General features: G+C 44.0%; 1 non-coding gene across 1 annotated transcript; it reads right to left on the bottom strand.

Annotated features, from left to right (window-relative positions):
- Positions 1 to 16,535: 16,535 nt before the first annotated feature.
- Trnas-uga (transfer RNA serine (anticodon UGA)) lies at positions 16,536 to 16,610 on the bottom strand. The gene has a single exon. It is a non-coding gene; the product is annotated as a tRNA-Ser (tRNA).
- Positions 16,611 to 17,044: the final 434 nt, after the last annotated feature.

Genomic DNA, 17,044 nt, shown 5'->3' with positions numbered 1-17,044 from the left:
TCCCTTTCATTTCTCTTCGTAGCTTCCTCAATCTAGCACCAATCCTCTTTTGCACATGTCCACAACACTACAGTTTTGTTACCAAGGTATCACCATGAACATTGAACTCATTAATTCTATTGAAAGCTTTAGAGTCCCCATCGCCTAGGTACTTCGTATATCTAACGTTATAAATGGGCACCCACGCATGAAATATTTTTAGTGCTCCATTACACTCCATACCTCCACTGTAACCATCGTAATTCTTAGAACACTGATGTTCAGTATGTCCCAGTGTTACCACGGCAGATATGGCAGTACTTAGATAAGCACTCAACATCAACAACTTTTCCATTCTCCAGAGAAGTAGCACTTACACCATTTAAGGAACCATGTCCTCGATGTTGCTATGTCCCATCAAGTGCAACAGCAATGTCCCTGGTTCCACCAATATTCACAGTTTCTGCTACTGCACGTTTCATAGATGCCTTAGACGCAACCGCAAGGCAGCTAAAAGTATTTTTATGTACTTGCTGAACCTACTGGGCGGAGGAGGAAGGCCCATCAAACCACAAAACGTTTGAGCAGCCTTTTCCTATTGCACGCATTGCATACACAACTTGAAATTCACATCATATCAATTATGTACAATGTTTGAAGTCATTTTCAAAGTATATTTATTGCAGATTCTACATAGAACAACCAATTTTGACGCTAAGCTCTTCGTGCTACTTTGGTGTTCAGTTATTTCCAGACAGCCTACACCATCAAATTGTTTACATTTCGCCATTACCTTTATCATAGAAGATAATAGGCCCACATCATCAACAACAAATCCACTACAAACAGTGTCATTGTTAACACAAAAATTTGAATCACCAGGAGGTGTGCCATGTGGGAGTTTCTTGTCTGAAGAACTGATACATAGGTTACTTTCAGCAGAGCGGCTTGCTTTGTTTCTGAACTGGTTACCATGGAATTTTCTTTTATTGGATTTCTTGATGCGTGGCATAGTTCGTATTTATTGCACACTGAAGGATATGCACTTCCACAAATATATGTAACACTTAAACAACAAACGTTGAGTAACACGTAAACAAACTGCTTCTTCGAAACAAAAGTAAATACTAGCAGAGATAATCATTTAGAGACACTAGACATCTGCACTGCTACGAACATATACAATGTATCATACGTGTAATCGCTGGAAACAGAAAGTTCACAGTTCTTTTCGAAATAATACTGGTTTCTGTAACAGAACTAAAGGGGCCGTGGCGGCATACATGACCGTAAGTTTAAAATTTGGTATGTGTAGGTCATTTTTCATTTGAAATCCTGTAATGCATATATCAAGGTAATCAGGAAAGACTGCAGAATTTAATAAGGTAATAAAAATTTCAATTTTTCCACCATTTATAAGTACCTTGTATTCTTAATCATTCTGGCATTAAAAAAGACATTGCTGTGGTTAGTACTCATTTTTCCCATATACCTGCAGGTATTAAAAAGCTTGAAACTCAAGGTTTGCCGTTGAATGAATCGATTCGGTTAATGAATAAAATTATTGTAGCGAACTCCTCATTACCAGAGGTATTCTCAAGAAAACTTAAAGAAAAGTTTGAAAACATTTTAAACAATAACCCAGTCTTTGAACCCATGTACGAAATTGATAGTTTTATCAATGGGATGGGTGAGTTTTTACGAGAAACAATAGTGCCACAATAGCACCCAAACTCAAATACTGCCCAGTTCCCTCAGTCGATATAGGACAGTCCTTTTCTGCATATAACAATGTTTTGAGTGATCGAAGACGCAATCTTACTAGCGAACATTTGGAACAGTACTTGGTCGTTTATGTTTACAATAGTAGAGAGATATAAAATAAATTGCAAATGATGCTTCAGTCCAATAGTATTAGCAGCGCGGGGTAGCCAGGCGGTCTAAAGCGCCTTGCCACGGTACGCGCAGCTCCCCACGTCGGAGGTTCGAGGCCCCCCTCCGAGATGTGTGTGTGTGTGTGTGTGTGTTGTCCTTAGCTTAAGTTAGATTAAGTAATGTGTAAGCCTACGGTCTGATGACCTCAGCAGTTTGGTCCCATAGTTCCCAGAAATTTCCAAATTTTTCCAATAGCAATAATTAAAAGTTAATGCTGTTAAAAAATTCATGATTGTATGTTGTTTTTTTTAAAATAAAATATTACGAAGTTTTTGAGCGTGCCCCTCTGCGTACGATATATCTCGAAGTTGCTCCTGTACATACCGGCTGTTTCGCTGCGACTCACTCGCATCGCATCCGCTTGTTACCGACAAAGGAGGAACAATTCTTGAAACACGATATGCGTTCCCATTAGGCAAATTTTTAAAAAATAATCCCAGAACGGCCCCCTTCGTAAACTCTACGGGGAAGTATTCAGAAAGTGATATCAGCGTCCTGAATGTTTTCGAAGTGGTTCAGATGGCTCTGAGCACTATGGAACATAACATCTGAGGTCATCAGTCCCCTAGACTTAAACCTAGCTAACTGAAGGACAGCACACACATCGATGCCATATGCAGCATTCGAGCCTGCGACCGCAGCAGCAGCGCGGTTCGAGACTGAAGCGCCTAGAACCGCTCGGACACAACGGCCGGCCAAAATGTGTCGATTTTTCGTGTGGCCGGCGCTCCTCCTCGTAAGTGATATGCACAGCTTCGACTTTGAGATATAAAGCACACAGTAACTACCATGGTTTTTTTATTATTTGATCTCGCATATTTCGACACTTCTCAAACACTTTTCAGAATTTTTCACGCATATTTGTATGGATATTTTAAGGGGCTCCGGAACGCCCTATACTTGCAATGTTAAAATAACGCTTATAAATTACATCTTTCCTCACAAAGTATTTGAGGTAGGAAGTTGAACTTTTTACAGATTATTTATTGGAATATGGGCTACAACGTAACACAGGGATTTTACAAAATTTTAGTTCAGTTATTAAAGATGATTTTTTTCAATTGTAATGAAAATTCACAACATTTTTTTGCTATTTTTTATTTATATATTCAAAAATATACAGTTTTTTGGAAAAAGGCGGTGTTAAATTATGCAGAAGGTACTGTGTAACATTTACTAAAAGTTTGAAACAAATATGTTTGGAAGATCCTTAGAAAACATGTAATTAGTATGAGAAAATAAAAGTTTTGGGAATCGAGCGACAAAGATTGGATTAACTTTTTAGTGCATTCCAGGTCCATAGGATGGATTATCTTCATCCTCTGCAAACTCCTCCTCCAGCTTCCTCTTATTCCTCCTCCTGTTTACTCTTGCTTGTATTTCTAGACTCTTTACAGCCCTGTCTGCAGCCCGAAGGCGTTCCTTGTCTAAAGCAAGCATCGCTCGTACCATGTTAGAACCTATCTTCATTCCCATATTTCTAAATACCTCGCACCTTACAATGTTGCCATCATTGAAAGTCGCAACAGCATCATACACACCAAAGTGAAGTGTTTCTATTCCAACAAATACAGTCTTGGGGATTCTCGTCCATATAACACTATTTACACTTTCATTAGGGTTTTGAGTTTTTCCGTGAATACACTTTTTTAACAGTTCAGGTGCTGCTAAGTCTCTGACAATAGGTTAGCCACAACACATAGTTTATCTCACATCACTAAAATGTACCTGATGAACACGGACGTTAATATTAACACCATTTGACAGCAGTTTAACAGCGCCACAGTGGGTCACGCCCATGTAGAACACATTTCAAAAAAAATTTAAAAATACTCCACACATTACATTAGAAGTGTAACAGAGCCAAACACTCGGCGAAGTAAGGAACCAGAGAAAGAAATGTCGGGTACGGCCTTTCTGCCATACCTTCCCAGAGTGACGGACAGAATCGGCCGTATATTGCGCAAACACGGCGTAAAGACGATTTTCAAACCGACAAGGAAGATCAAAGAGTGTCTTAGTTCGGCGAAGGAGAAAAGAGACCCACTTGCAATGTCGGGAATATACCGTATACCTTGCACATGCAGAAAAGTTTATGTCGGAATGACTGGACGATCCATTAACACCAGGATCAAAGAGCATAAGCGACATTGCAGGTTGGGGCAGGTGGAGAAATCGGCCGTGGCAGAGCACGCACTGAATGAGACCGACCACGTAATAAAATTCGCCGACACGGAAGTTCTGTCTGTAGAGAAGCACTATCACACGCGCTTGTTCAGAGAAGCTGTAGAAATCCAAAAACACGCGAACAGTTTGAACAAGAAAGAGGAAAGCCTTAAGGTAAACGGATCCTGGCTTCCCGTACTGCAGCGAACGACCGTCGCAGGTAGCAAGAGGAGAACCGCACCGTAAATGACCGCGGAGAAGCCCTCGGACGTTGGCGCGCCAGGTACATATAGCCTGCGGCCGCGAGCTCGCCTCCAGTTCACCACCGGCAATGGAGGGTGAAGCTTTGACAATGCCAGCCACTCGTGCTGGCGAAACGTCAGAAAAATCATTAGATGAACGTCGGCCGAAGAACCCGAGATAAAAGCCAATAGGCAGTTTATCAACAAGTGGCCACGAAAGCCTTAACAATTTTGGAATTTAAAAGTAGTTGTAGTCTTCGGAATTGAATAAATTATATATCTATTAAAAGGTAATAGTCCGCAGATTCAGAAAACGCAAAAAAGTAAAAATTGAACTTTTCACGATTTTGAGCCTTTCCGGAGCCCCTTAAGGTTTTTATGATGCTTATAATCCGGTCTCTACTCATCAGTGTACGATTGTTGCGTGCTGTCTTCGTGGCGTTGCAGTTCCGGATGACCGACGTGTGAGCTGGGGAGGGGGGGGGGGGAGGTGACGTGCGTGTGCTGTAAGCGCGGAAGCTCTCTCCGCCGCGATTGGAAAGGCGGTCGGCGGGAGCGCCGCCGGTGGCCGAGACAGCTGGAGTAAGAGCGTGGCGGCAGGGCGAGAGGCGTGCTGCGCGCGGACGCCGCCCCCCGCAGGGGCGACACCGGGCCGACCGGTGCGGGCCGCCGCCGCCGCCGCCACAGCCGGCACCGCTACCCGGTCTGTGCCCCGCCTCATCAACAGGTGGCTCTCCCAGCGGATCCGGCTGGCCCCCAAATCGGCGCCGGGCAAACACTCGTCCAGTGCGTCGGGGCGAAAACTTTTCTGCGAAAACTTCTCGGGTGGTCCGCGACTTCCCTGTTCGGATCGCATTCCTAAAGGGCATTGTGCGGACAGGTTTTGCGTTCCCGTTCTTCTTCCTTAAGTTTTCGGTCCGTCAGTGTTTTCACTGCTCAGCTGCGGCACCACTGTGTTTCCTCTGGCCGAGGGGTTCTAGGCACTTCAGTCTGGAACCGCGCGGCCGCTACGGTCGAAGGTACGAATCCTACCTAGGGTATGGATGTGTGTGATGTCCTTAGACTAGTTAGGTTTAAGTAGTTCTAAGTTCTAGGGGACTGATGACAGATGTTAAGTCCCATAGTGCTCGGAGCGATTTGAACCTTTTTCTTTTTTCCTCTCGCGTGGCAGTCTCTTCGTATACAGGATGAAAAGTGTTGTGACTTGCCAAGACAGCCAAGTCACTATGCGAGGATGCCGAAATGCACGCGCTTAGCTCACGCAGGCTTGCGTGAGGTCTGGAACAGTGTAAAGTAGTTAATATACCAAATAAAGTACGTAGTTGCTGTAATACTTAACTTTATTCCATAACTGGTGAACATCGCTCTTGTTGATACTTTATATAATCTAAATATACACTGGTAATGGCGCCTTGCTAGGTCGTAGCAATTGACGTAGCTGAAGGCTATGCTAACTATCGTCTCGGCAAATGAGAGCGTATTTGTCAGTGTAGCATCGCTAGCAAAGTCGGCTGTACAACTGGGACGAGTGCTAGGAAGTCTCTCTAGACCTGCCGTGTCGCGGCGCTCGGTCTGCAATCACTGACAGTGGCGACACGCGGGTCCGTCGTATACTAGCGGACCGCGGCCGATTTAAAAGCTACCACCTAGCAAGTGTGGTGTCTGGCGGTGACACCACAAAAAGTATTTAAACCGACAAACTCTGGTAGGTTGTAGGAGACATCAAAACAAATATTTTTCCCTAATGTCATTTTTTATTCCTGTGAGAAGTATTTAAACAGGTAGAGGAAGATTTCTCTGGCGGCAAATTACTTAAACCAACAAACATTTTTCCATTTTTTTTATGACCAAGAGACAACACATTAACACAACCCAATTTCTATTACAGTAGATTTTCAGAAATGCCTCCATTGACAGCCGGCCGCAGTGGCCGTGCGGTTCTAGGCGCTACAGTCTGGAGCCGAGCGACCGCTACGGCGGCAGGTTCGAATCCTGCCTCGGGCATGGATGTGTATGATGCCCTTAGGTTAGTTAGGTTTAATTAGTTCTAAGTTCTAGGCGACTGATGACCTCAGAAGTTAACTCGCATAGTGCTCATAGCCATTTGAATCTCCACTGACATTACACCGTCGGATCATGTTCTGTCTGACACGGGCAAAACCCCAGGAGTATCCTTAATTGTTCCTGCTGCTGCTACTATCCGGCCGCGCGCGATTAGCCGAGCGGTCTCAGGCGCTGCAGTCATGGACTGTGCCGCTGGTCCCGGTGGAGATTCGAGTCCTCCCTCGGGCATGGGTGAGTGTGTCTTTGTCCTTAAGATACTGTAGGTTAAGTAGTGTGTAAGCTTAGGGACTGATGACCCTAGCAGTTAAGTCCCATAAGATTTCACACACATTGGAATATTTTTTTTCTACTATCCGGGCAACCAGATCCTCTTCTGATGCAACAGGAGTTGCATAAACAAGGTTGCTCATCTCACCCCTCACGAAAAAGTCCAGAGGGGTCATATCTGGGGATCGAGCAGGCAATGGTACAGGACTAACTCTGCCAATCCACGTTTCTGGGAACCGTCGCTCCAGGAATCGACGCACACGACGACTGAAATATGCCGGCGCCCCGTCATATTGGATCCACATGCGTTGTCTTGTAGGGAGCGGGACGTCTTCCAGCAATTCTGCTAATGCTCTGGCGAGAAAATTGTAATAGTGCCTGCCATTTAATGGCCTAGGTAGCAGATACGGCCCAATTAAACAGTCCCCAACATCACCAACCCACACATTAACGATGAACCTCACTTGATGAGCGCTAGTAACTGTGCCATGTGGCTTATCCTCACTCTAAACATGCGAATTGTGCATGTTGAAGACTCCATCACTCCCGAACGTTGCTTCATCGGCAAACAACACAGAGGATGGAAATGTAGGATGGATTTCACACTGTTCTAGGTACCACTGCGAAAACTGTGCTCTGGCTGGATAATCAACTGGTTCCAGGTTGTGAACACGTTGTAAGTGAAATGGACGTAACAATTGCTCTCGAAGGTCTGTTCTTACATTCGTCTGATTCGTTCCCATGTTACGTGCAATTGCACGAGAGCTGATTTAAGTGCTGTAAGACAACTTCCTCAAATTGCAGCGCTCTTACCGTGCGACGGCGTCCCTGTCCAGGTAATCTGCTAAATGACCCGGTCTCACGCAGACGTTGGTACACAGCAGCAAAGGTCGTATGATGCGGGATACGGCGATTAGGATATTGTTGTTGATAAACCCGCTGTGCAGCTCGTCCGTTGTGGTGCGCTACGTAGTACGTAATACGGCCTTCACCGGTTTAAATAATTCTCATAGGAAAAAATGACATTAGGGAAAAATATTTGTTTTGATGTGCTCTACAACCTCCCAGAGTTTGTCGGTTTAAATACTTTTCCCCCTGTATTCGTAGGCTTTCCTTGACGGTATCAGTTTCCGTAACATACTTGTGAACTGTCAATGAAGTACCAGTGTTTCGGCCACTAGTGTAACTAAGCTTCTTTGGTGTATCTATTAAACGTACGTATCTCGCGTCCATTAAAGCATCTACTCTAACGAAAGTCAATTTCCTCAAAGCGGCACAGAGTGGTCCATAAAGATGTAGGCACTCTTTTTTCTTCTCAACAAATCTTGGCGCTCGTTTTCCAGCAGATGACAGTGCAGCAATGACTGAATTGAGATCGTCGTTTGAGAAATCCGAGGCCGTATCGAGGTGGTAATGGAAATACGAAAACATGATGGTGATACAACGGCAATGGCATAACGTGTACGGAACTCAGTCACTAATACGTACAGCGATTTATAGTATTCGGGATAAATTTGAAGCCATGATATCTTCTCGGGTTCTTCGCGAGAAAATGATGGACACAGAACCCATTGAAACGTTACAACAAGACGACGGTGCCACACGCCTGATAACCCGAGAGGGTTTCATAGCTGAAATACGCCGAGAATGCCTGCAGTCATATAAATTTGAAACCGATGGTACTGTTCAGGAACGGTCTGGTCTACCGCAAACAGCATCAAGTCCAGCTTCCAGCAGTGCTGTGTTGCAACATCTTACTAAGTAACCTCCAAAACCTGTGATGCAGGGCACACCTGAAAGCGGGGTAAGCCAATCAAGCGTACGACAAATCCGGAGCGCTGCAAATTCGAAAGTGTAAGTTCCAACATCACTGCGTGGACGGCCCGGTCGAAGGATGGGGTACCGCAAGTAGTTTGAAGGCATGCTTCGCGAGGATGAACGGTTTGCATGGTCTAACGAGGCGCATTTCAAACTGAACGATACTGTAAACTGCCAGAACTGGCTCTACTGGGATCCTCAAAACCCAACTTTCACCTGGACAAACATTTAATCTACAGCGTCTTAATGTGTAGTGTAGTCTGTCATCGCCCGGTTTGATTGACCTATTCTTTTTTGAACGTACCGTAACTGGTGAGACGTATCTTCATATGCTGCAAAAATCGATTTTACATGCCGTCCGAGAGATGTTTGGAACGGAAGATGTTGCCTACAACAAGATCGCGCCCTGCCTCACTACCACACAGATGTCACAGCTTACGTGGATGAAAATCTATTTGGACGATGGATAGATCGAAAAAGACCTGTTGAGTACCCACCACGGTCTCGACCTTACAGCTCTTGACTTGTGCCTATTGGTGATCTTGAAAACTGAAGTTTACCAACAGAAGCCAGACACACTCAACGAGCTACGAGAAACCACCAAGGCTTCCTGTGCGGCTATCATACCAGCAACACTGACAGCGGTAGTTCGGTCAGCAGTCCATTAATATTCACTGTCAAAGAGTGTACGTTTTCCTGCACCCCTCTATAATTTATTATTTTAATCCTATATTTATCTCATGTAATGATTTCAAGTAAATTTTGCCTAATCTTCAGGTACCTGTTAGGCGTGCTTCATGGATAGAACGGCAAAAGTACTGTACCTGTCGTCCCATCAAGCACGGCGCATCTAATACGCCTCCCACACAGTTTGGTAATTCGTGTTCTCACTTGACGGAACGACAATTACACTACTTACAGCGTTCATGAAACACAGCTAAGAAATGATGAGACAGTATTGTCTTAATATCGATTGTACGTACACGAAATGACCATCAAAATAAAATAAAAACTGCAGTTGTAACTTTCATTGCAACACATAAATAACGGCTGAAACTCCTATTAATATTAGGTATGTAGCCGATTCCACGAAAAAGAAAGCGATTGCATTTGACCTTTGTCGCGATGTGTTTAATATACCCTGACGAAGACCAGTTGCAATAATGACCGAAACGTTGGTACATCATTTTACGCTGTGGTTCTACCTACAAACCAAAACATCACCACCTCTGGGAGGGATGGGCATAAGGTAACACGCCTAATTTCATGTCAAAGAAGCTTCTGCACTTTCCTGCAGTTTTTTCTATTTTGGTCGATTAAGCAGTTATACTAAAGTTTTATCTTGCTGTTGCAGTGTAGGGGCGAAGAAGAGAGAAAATGCGCCATTTTCGCACTTGAAAGAAATCATCTTCATGATCTGAAACGTGCCTGTTAAGTAGTGACTTCCAAGCACATTTGTACAACTGACATAGCTTCTTTTATTCACATCTCATGTAATTACACATAATATCACGCGGTTTACAGTAAGCGTCTATCAGGATAACCTTTCAACATCTCACCGATAGTAAAATAACATTAACTGAGGGTTTTCCTATTGTCTTGGACTGATAGACGGGGATGCTACAATATTTCTTCGTGTCATAGTAACAGTTAAACAAAACCTCAGTTATTTATCGTGTCACAAAAGAATGTCGTCCGTTAGACCGATAAAATTGGATAACCGAAGAGTAATCATTGAACCGAATCGGGGATAAAGGATACACTACTGGTCATTAAAATTGCTACACCAAGAAGAAATGCAGATGACAAACGAGTATTCATTGGACAAATATACTATACTAGAACTGACATGTGATTACATTTTCACGCAATTTGGGAGCATAGATCCTGAGAAATCAGTACCCAGAACAACCACTTCTGGTTATAATAACGGCCTTGATACGCCTGGGCATTGAGTCAAACAGAGCTTGGATGGCGTGTACATGTACAGCTGCCCATGGAGCTTCAACACGATACCACAGTTCATCAAGAGTAGTGACTGGCGTATTGTGACAAACCAGTTGTTCGGCCACCATTGACCAGACGTTTTGAGTTGGTGAGAGATCTGGAGAATGTGCTGGACAGGGCAGCAGTCGAACGTTATTGTATCCATACAGGCTCGTACAGGAGCTGCAACATGCGGTCGTGCATTATCCTGCTGAAATGTAGGGTTTCGCAGGGATCGAGTGAAGGGTAAAGCCATGGGTCGTAACACATCTGAAACGTAATTTCCACTGTTCAAAGTGTCGTCAATGCGAACAAGGGGTGACCGAGACGTGTAACCAATGGCACCCCATACCATCACGCCGGGTGATACGCCAGTATGGCGATGACGAATACACGCTTCCAATGTGCGTTCACCGCTTTGTCGCCAAACACGGATGCGACCATCAGGATGCTATATACAGAACCTGCATTCACCCGAAAAAATGACGTTTTGCTATTCGTGCACCCAGGTTCGTCGTTGAGTACATAGCAGGCGCTCCTGTCTGTGATGCAGCGTCAAAGCTAACCGCAGTCACGGTTTCCGAGCTGATAGTCTATGCTGCTGCAAACGTCGTCGAACTGTTCGTGCAGATGGTTGTTGTCTTGCAAACGTCCCCATCTGTTGATTCAGGGATCGAGACGTGGCTGCGCGATCCGTTACAGCCATGCGGATAAGATGCCTGTCATCTCGACTGGTAGTGATACGAGGCCGTTGGGATCCAGCACTGCGTTCCGTATTACACTGCTGAACCCACCGATTCCATATTCTGCTAACAGTAATTGAATCTCGACCAACGCGAGCAGCAGTGTCGCGATACGATAAACCGCAATCGCGATAGGCTACAATCCAACCATTATCAAAGTGATGGTACGCATTTCTCCTCCTTACACGAGGCATCACAACAACGTTTCACCAGGCAACGCCGGTCAACTGCTGTCTGTGTATGAGAAATCGGTTGGAAACTTTCCTCATGTCAGCACGTTGTAGGTGTCGCCACCGACGCCAACCTTGTGTAAATGCTCTGAAAATCTAATCATTTGCATATCATAGCATCGTCTTCCTGTCGGTTAAATTTCGCGTCTGTAGCACGTCATCTTCGTGGTGTAGAAATTTTAATGGCCAGTAATGTATTTATGGAACGGCTTCACTAAAAGAAACAACAGATTGATTCTATACATCCACAGTAGTCAAGGAATCGTCATTTTGCTAATGGAGGCTAATGGCAGAACGAGATCAAGGACTGACTGCTGTACACAAGTTGAGGAGGATGCAGTTTGCGGTAGGCGTGAAGGCGGCTGCACAGAATACCCTGCTGAAGCCGGCTGCGACACATTCTTCTTCGGACTCAGTACTAAAAAAGCGACATACACCCTAAGAACAAATGGTCACATCACGAAGAAATTAACCGAATGGGACGGATATCGGTAGATGTGATGGACATATGCAGACAAACATACGTTTATAGTTTCAGAAGATTTGGCTGATTTGCTCAAGGAAAATAACTCCACAACTTCAGCAAGACAATAAAGGGCTGGTCCACCTCTGGGCCTTCTGTGAGCTGTCATTTGGTTTGGCATCGATCCATAGGGGTGTTGAACGTCCTCCTGAAGGATATCGTGCCGAATTCTGTCCAACTGGCGCGCTAGATCGGCAAACTCCCTAGGGCCCTGTCCATAATGCTCCAAGGGTTCTGGGGAGAGATCTGCTGATCTCGCTGGCCAAGGTAGGAACTGACAAGCACGATGACAAGCAATAGAAACTCTCGCCATGTACGCTCGGGCATTATCTTGCTGGCATGTAAGCCCAGAAGGCTTCAATGAACGGCAAAAAAACCGGGCGTAGAATGTCTTCGACATACCTCTTTCCGTAAGGTTGCCGTGGATGACAAACAAGGGGCTCCTGTTATGAAAAGGCGCACCATACCATTCATCACTCCTATTTGTCAGGCCGTAAAGAGGGCGGCGGTCATCTTGATGCGCGCCCACCCTGGGACGTCTCCTGACACGCCTTCGGCCTGGAACCTGATTGAAATTGTCACTTCGAAGTGAGCCCCGATGACCCGCGAAGATGTGTCTGGAGGGAATCTGCACAGCGGGGGGATGCCAAGCCGATTGTCGGTTATCATACAGTTCGACAATCGTGAATCATGTTCTGAGGTGCCACTTCATATCGTAGCAGGACTCATTTGTTTCTCACCCGCTGCACCCTTACAGCACAGCGGTACGTCGGCGATGTTCTACGCCCCGTTTTGTTGCCCTTCGTGCAAGCCATCCAAGGCTTATACTTCAGCAAGATAATGCCCGTCCGCACACGGAAACAGTTTTTAATGCTTGTCTTCGTGGTTGTCAATTCATACCTTGGCCAGCAAGGTCGCCGGACATCTCCTCAATTGAGAACATTCGGGGCATCACCCGATCTAGGGGTCTGAATGATGTAACTCGTCAGTCGGGCAGAATTCGACAAGATATCCCTCAGGAGGATTTCCAACAACTCAGTCAATCAGTGACAAGTCGAGTAAGTGCTTGCGTATGGGTTATAGGTGGACCAAAGCGTACTGGCTTGCTGAATTCGTGAAGCTTCTCCACCCATTTCCATTCGGACAATTCCTTCGTGGTGCTTGGTTATTTTATTATTTTTTTAAGAATGTATATTCGTAAACTCACTCTTCCCCCACAGTTATTTGCCTCTACGGAGGGGGGACTGATGACCTTCGCTGTTTAGTCCCCCTTAAACATCCCAACAACCACCACCACCTCTACGGAGACCTCTAGAACAACGGATGACGTCTTGTAATGTTTATCACTTGTCCGACCACGCTGTCATTTCTTCTAGTTAGTGTTTGCCACACATTTCCCACCTATCAGGTTGCATCCCTCTATAAGACCACACCTCACAGGCAATCTCTTTTACCGGTACTCAAACAGTCTGTAAACCACTTCCATACAATACTGCGCTCGAGACACGCATTCTCAGAAAGTTTCTCCTCAAATTTTAATTCATACTATTGAATTGACCTTTTTTCTGGAAGTAATTCCGTTCTTCATCAGTCCGCTTCGTATATTCACCTTGGTTTTCCAACATGCATTATCTTACGTCCAAGGTAGAAGAACTCCTTCACATTATCTACAACCTTCTCCTGAACTTTGATCTTAAATTATCGGTACTCATTACTCTGTATTGTTTCCGACTATATATAAAATGCACTTCGTGTTCTCACGATACCGTTCTTTACATTTAACACATCCCGTAATGTTTCTAAACTTTGAAAGAAAACAGCAATGTAATTAGCTAATCTTAACGTTGTCGTTCCTTAACACAGGTCTCTAATTCAACGCTTGAACCTTCCAGTTATTTCCGTCATTGCTTCTTCGATGTCCAGGTTGAACAAAAGGGAGAAAAGTCTTAAACCTTTCTTAAGCTGAGCATTTCGCTCTTGGTCTTCCATTCTTATTTTTTCCTCCACTTATTCCACCATTCTATTTTCCCTGTAGTATATGTTTATTTTCCTAAGGATTACATACATCTTCCACCCCTTTACATGCTGACGAGTACTCTGAAAGGGTTCAACGTTGGAAAACCAAGCCGATCGTCATCTACCAGACTGATATTTTTATTTTTACATTCTTCTGTACACTCCTTTCGTTAACAACTTCAGTTATGAGTTTCCAAGAGAACTGTGCGATAATTCTCGCAATTACCTGCACTTTCTGCCTTCAAGATTGTGTGCATATTCTCCCAAAATTGTGAGATATCTCCAGTGCCACAAATGCTACACACTTACTTAATTATTCTATTGTGTTATCAGACATTCTGTCATTCTACTCGTTACATCTCCTCTGCGTTTGACGGTGTCGTCTTTTCTGCTACTCCGGTTTTAAATGTTCCAAAAAGTATTTTCACTTTTATATATGCTATATAAGCTGAATCTATCATTCCGACCACCATTTCCATTCCGTTCTTTTATTCTTTTTTTATGAAACAATTTCACTCTGGCTTCCTTGCATTTGCTTTTGATTTCATTTATAAGTTACTTATTTTGATTGATATTTCGTGCTTCTTTCTTATGGCAATTTGTTATATTTCTTCTGTTCCCACAACTTCATCACAGTAACCTTCCGTATATGTATGTTTTGTCCAACTACTGTGATTACGTTTTTAGAGACATCTATTTCTTCTCAACTGAAGTATTTATTCAAGCATTCATCATCGTAGTATTTACAGCACTGGAAAACTCCAGTGCACATCCCATTCCCGGATAATTCAATGTTCCACATACATTTTCGTTGATCTTTCCAGACGATTCTTCTACCTACTGTTACATGGCGGTGTGCATTGCTATCTGGCTCACGTAGACAGGGAAGATGGAGGAGGGGAAAAGACCAACTGAGATTAGAAAATGTGCGGTAGAGTACGACAGATACCTTGTTACGTCCTGTACCTTCGTAGTGACAAATCTGAACAGCTTGTACAGTTCCAGTTTATTGTCCTTTGATAATACAGCAGCAGATAACAAGCAATACTTCAATGACAGCATAGTTCGCAATGACAGTTTATGTCGAAAGCTTCTAAGAACATAAATGCAGATGTGAAATATAAAGAACCAGTGACAAACCAAGTGAGGTGGCGCAGTGGCTAGCACACTGGACTCGCATACGGGAGGACGACCGTTCAATCCCGCGTCCGGCCATCCTGATTTAGGTTTCCCGTGATTTCCCTAAAATCGCTCCAGGCAAATGCTGGGTGGTTCCTTTGAAAGGGCACGGCCGACTTCCTTCCCTGTCCTTCCCTAATCCGATGAGACCGATGACCTCGCTTTCTGGTCTCCTCCCCGAAACAACTCAACCAGAACCAGTGTCAAGTTATACATCAGCATTGCCACTGTTGTCTTCTGAACGAAGACTGGTTTGCTGCAGCAGTTCGCGCTAATCTAAGCAGTAAAAGACTTTCCATGTCTGCAAAACTGCTGCAAGAAACGTACCTTTGAATCTCCTGGTCTACGTCGATAAATTTTACACCTTTGGTCCCCTGACATACGTGTACCAAGTGCGCTATTTTGTAATGTCTTAGGATGTGTGTTATAAAGCTGTACCTTCTTCTATTTAAGTTGTGCTGTAACGATCCTCTCTCTCCGATTAGATTCGATACCTCTTCACTAATTCTCTTATCCGCCCAGCTTACTTTCTTAACTCACTGTTAGAGAAGTTCTTACTCTCTGCTTTTCTGTACTGTCTACATCTCACGATTCACTTCCGTATATGCAATGTTAACACATTTCTCTTTTCTAGATGAGCATTTCTTGCTGTTGGTAGTTTTCACTTTATATCCTATATACTTCTTCCGCGGTCAATCATTTTGTTGGCTAAGTAACAAAACTCGACTACTACACTTCACTTTTTCTTAACCTGATTTTCCTATCAAAACCTGAATTAATTCTGCTGCACTCCATTAACCTTGGTTTACTCTTATTTATGTTCACATGCTCCCATAATATAAATAATCATTCAGAGCACTTGAATTCCCGCTCAAAAACTCTCTGTACTTCCAATTTCAATCGGAAGAATTTTGAAAGTACAATGAAAATTAGGAATCGGAAGGCTAAATACGGAGAAGTTGTGTTGTGTCGGAAATATTACGTTTGCATGTGAAATTTTAATATATAATGCTGACATTAGTCACTGTGTCTCTGGGGCAGAGTAGCTGTCCAACGAAGATAAAGTTTTATAATCAACTGGCTTTCCTTATTTGTTCACATTAGTTACAATTAATACTCATTCAGTGCATATTGAATTCACTACGACTTCCGAATTTTCTGTCCCAACATCTATGAACATATTGTAACTTCTCTGACACAAAAGTCTATGGCACAGTTTTGTCTTCGCAAATCGCCATCTTGCTATATAAAGCAAGTGGCCGAAATACTGTGTGTGTGGTGGTCTACACTGCCTGTGTTTTGAAAGTTCATAAATATTCCAGAATGAGATTTTCACTCTGCAGCGGAGTGTGCGCTGATATGAAACATCCTGGCAGATTAAAACTGTGTGCCCGACCGAGACTCGAACTCGGGACCTTTGCCTTTCACGGGCAAGTGCTCTACCAACTGAGCTACCGAAGCACGACTCACGCCCGGTACTCACAGCTTTACTTCTGCCAGTATCTCGACTCCTACCTTCCAAACTTTACAGAAGCTCTCCTGCGAAACTTGCAGAACTAGCACTCCTGAAAGAAAGGATATAGCGGAGACATGGCTTAGCCACAGCCTGGGGGATGTTTCCAGAATGAGACGAGATACTGGCAGAAGTGAAGCTGTGAGTACCGGCCGTGAGTCGTGCTTCGGTAGCTCAGTTAAAAAAAAAAAAAAAAAAAAAAAAAAAAAAAAAAAAAAAAAAAAGTTGGTAGAGCACTTGTCCGCGAAAGGCAAAGGTCCCGAGTTCGAGTCTCGGTCGGGCACACAGTTTTAATCTGCCAGGAAGTTTCATAAATGTTGTTAAATCTTGCCTGTAATTCGGCAAAATATGCACTCATTCGACAGCGATCAACAAAGGAATAA

This window comes from Schistocerca cancellata, chromosome 8 (genome assembly GCF_023864275.1).
Source record: "Schistocerca cancellata isolate TAMUIC-IGC-003103 chromosome 8, iqSchCanc2.1, whole genome shotgun sequence".
NCBI classification, from domain to species: domain Eukaryota; kingdom Metazoa; phylum Arthropoda; class Insecta; order Orthoptera; family Acrididae; genus Schistocerca; species Schistocerca cancellata.
The sequence above is the reverse complement of the archived record's forward strand: the minus strand, read 5'-3'. Positions and strand labels throughout refer to the sequence as shown.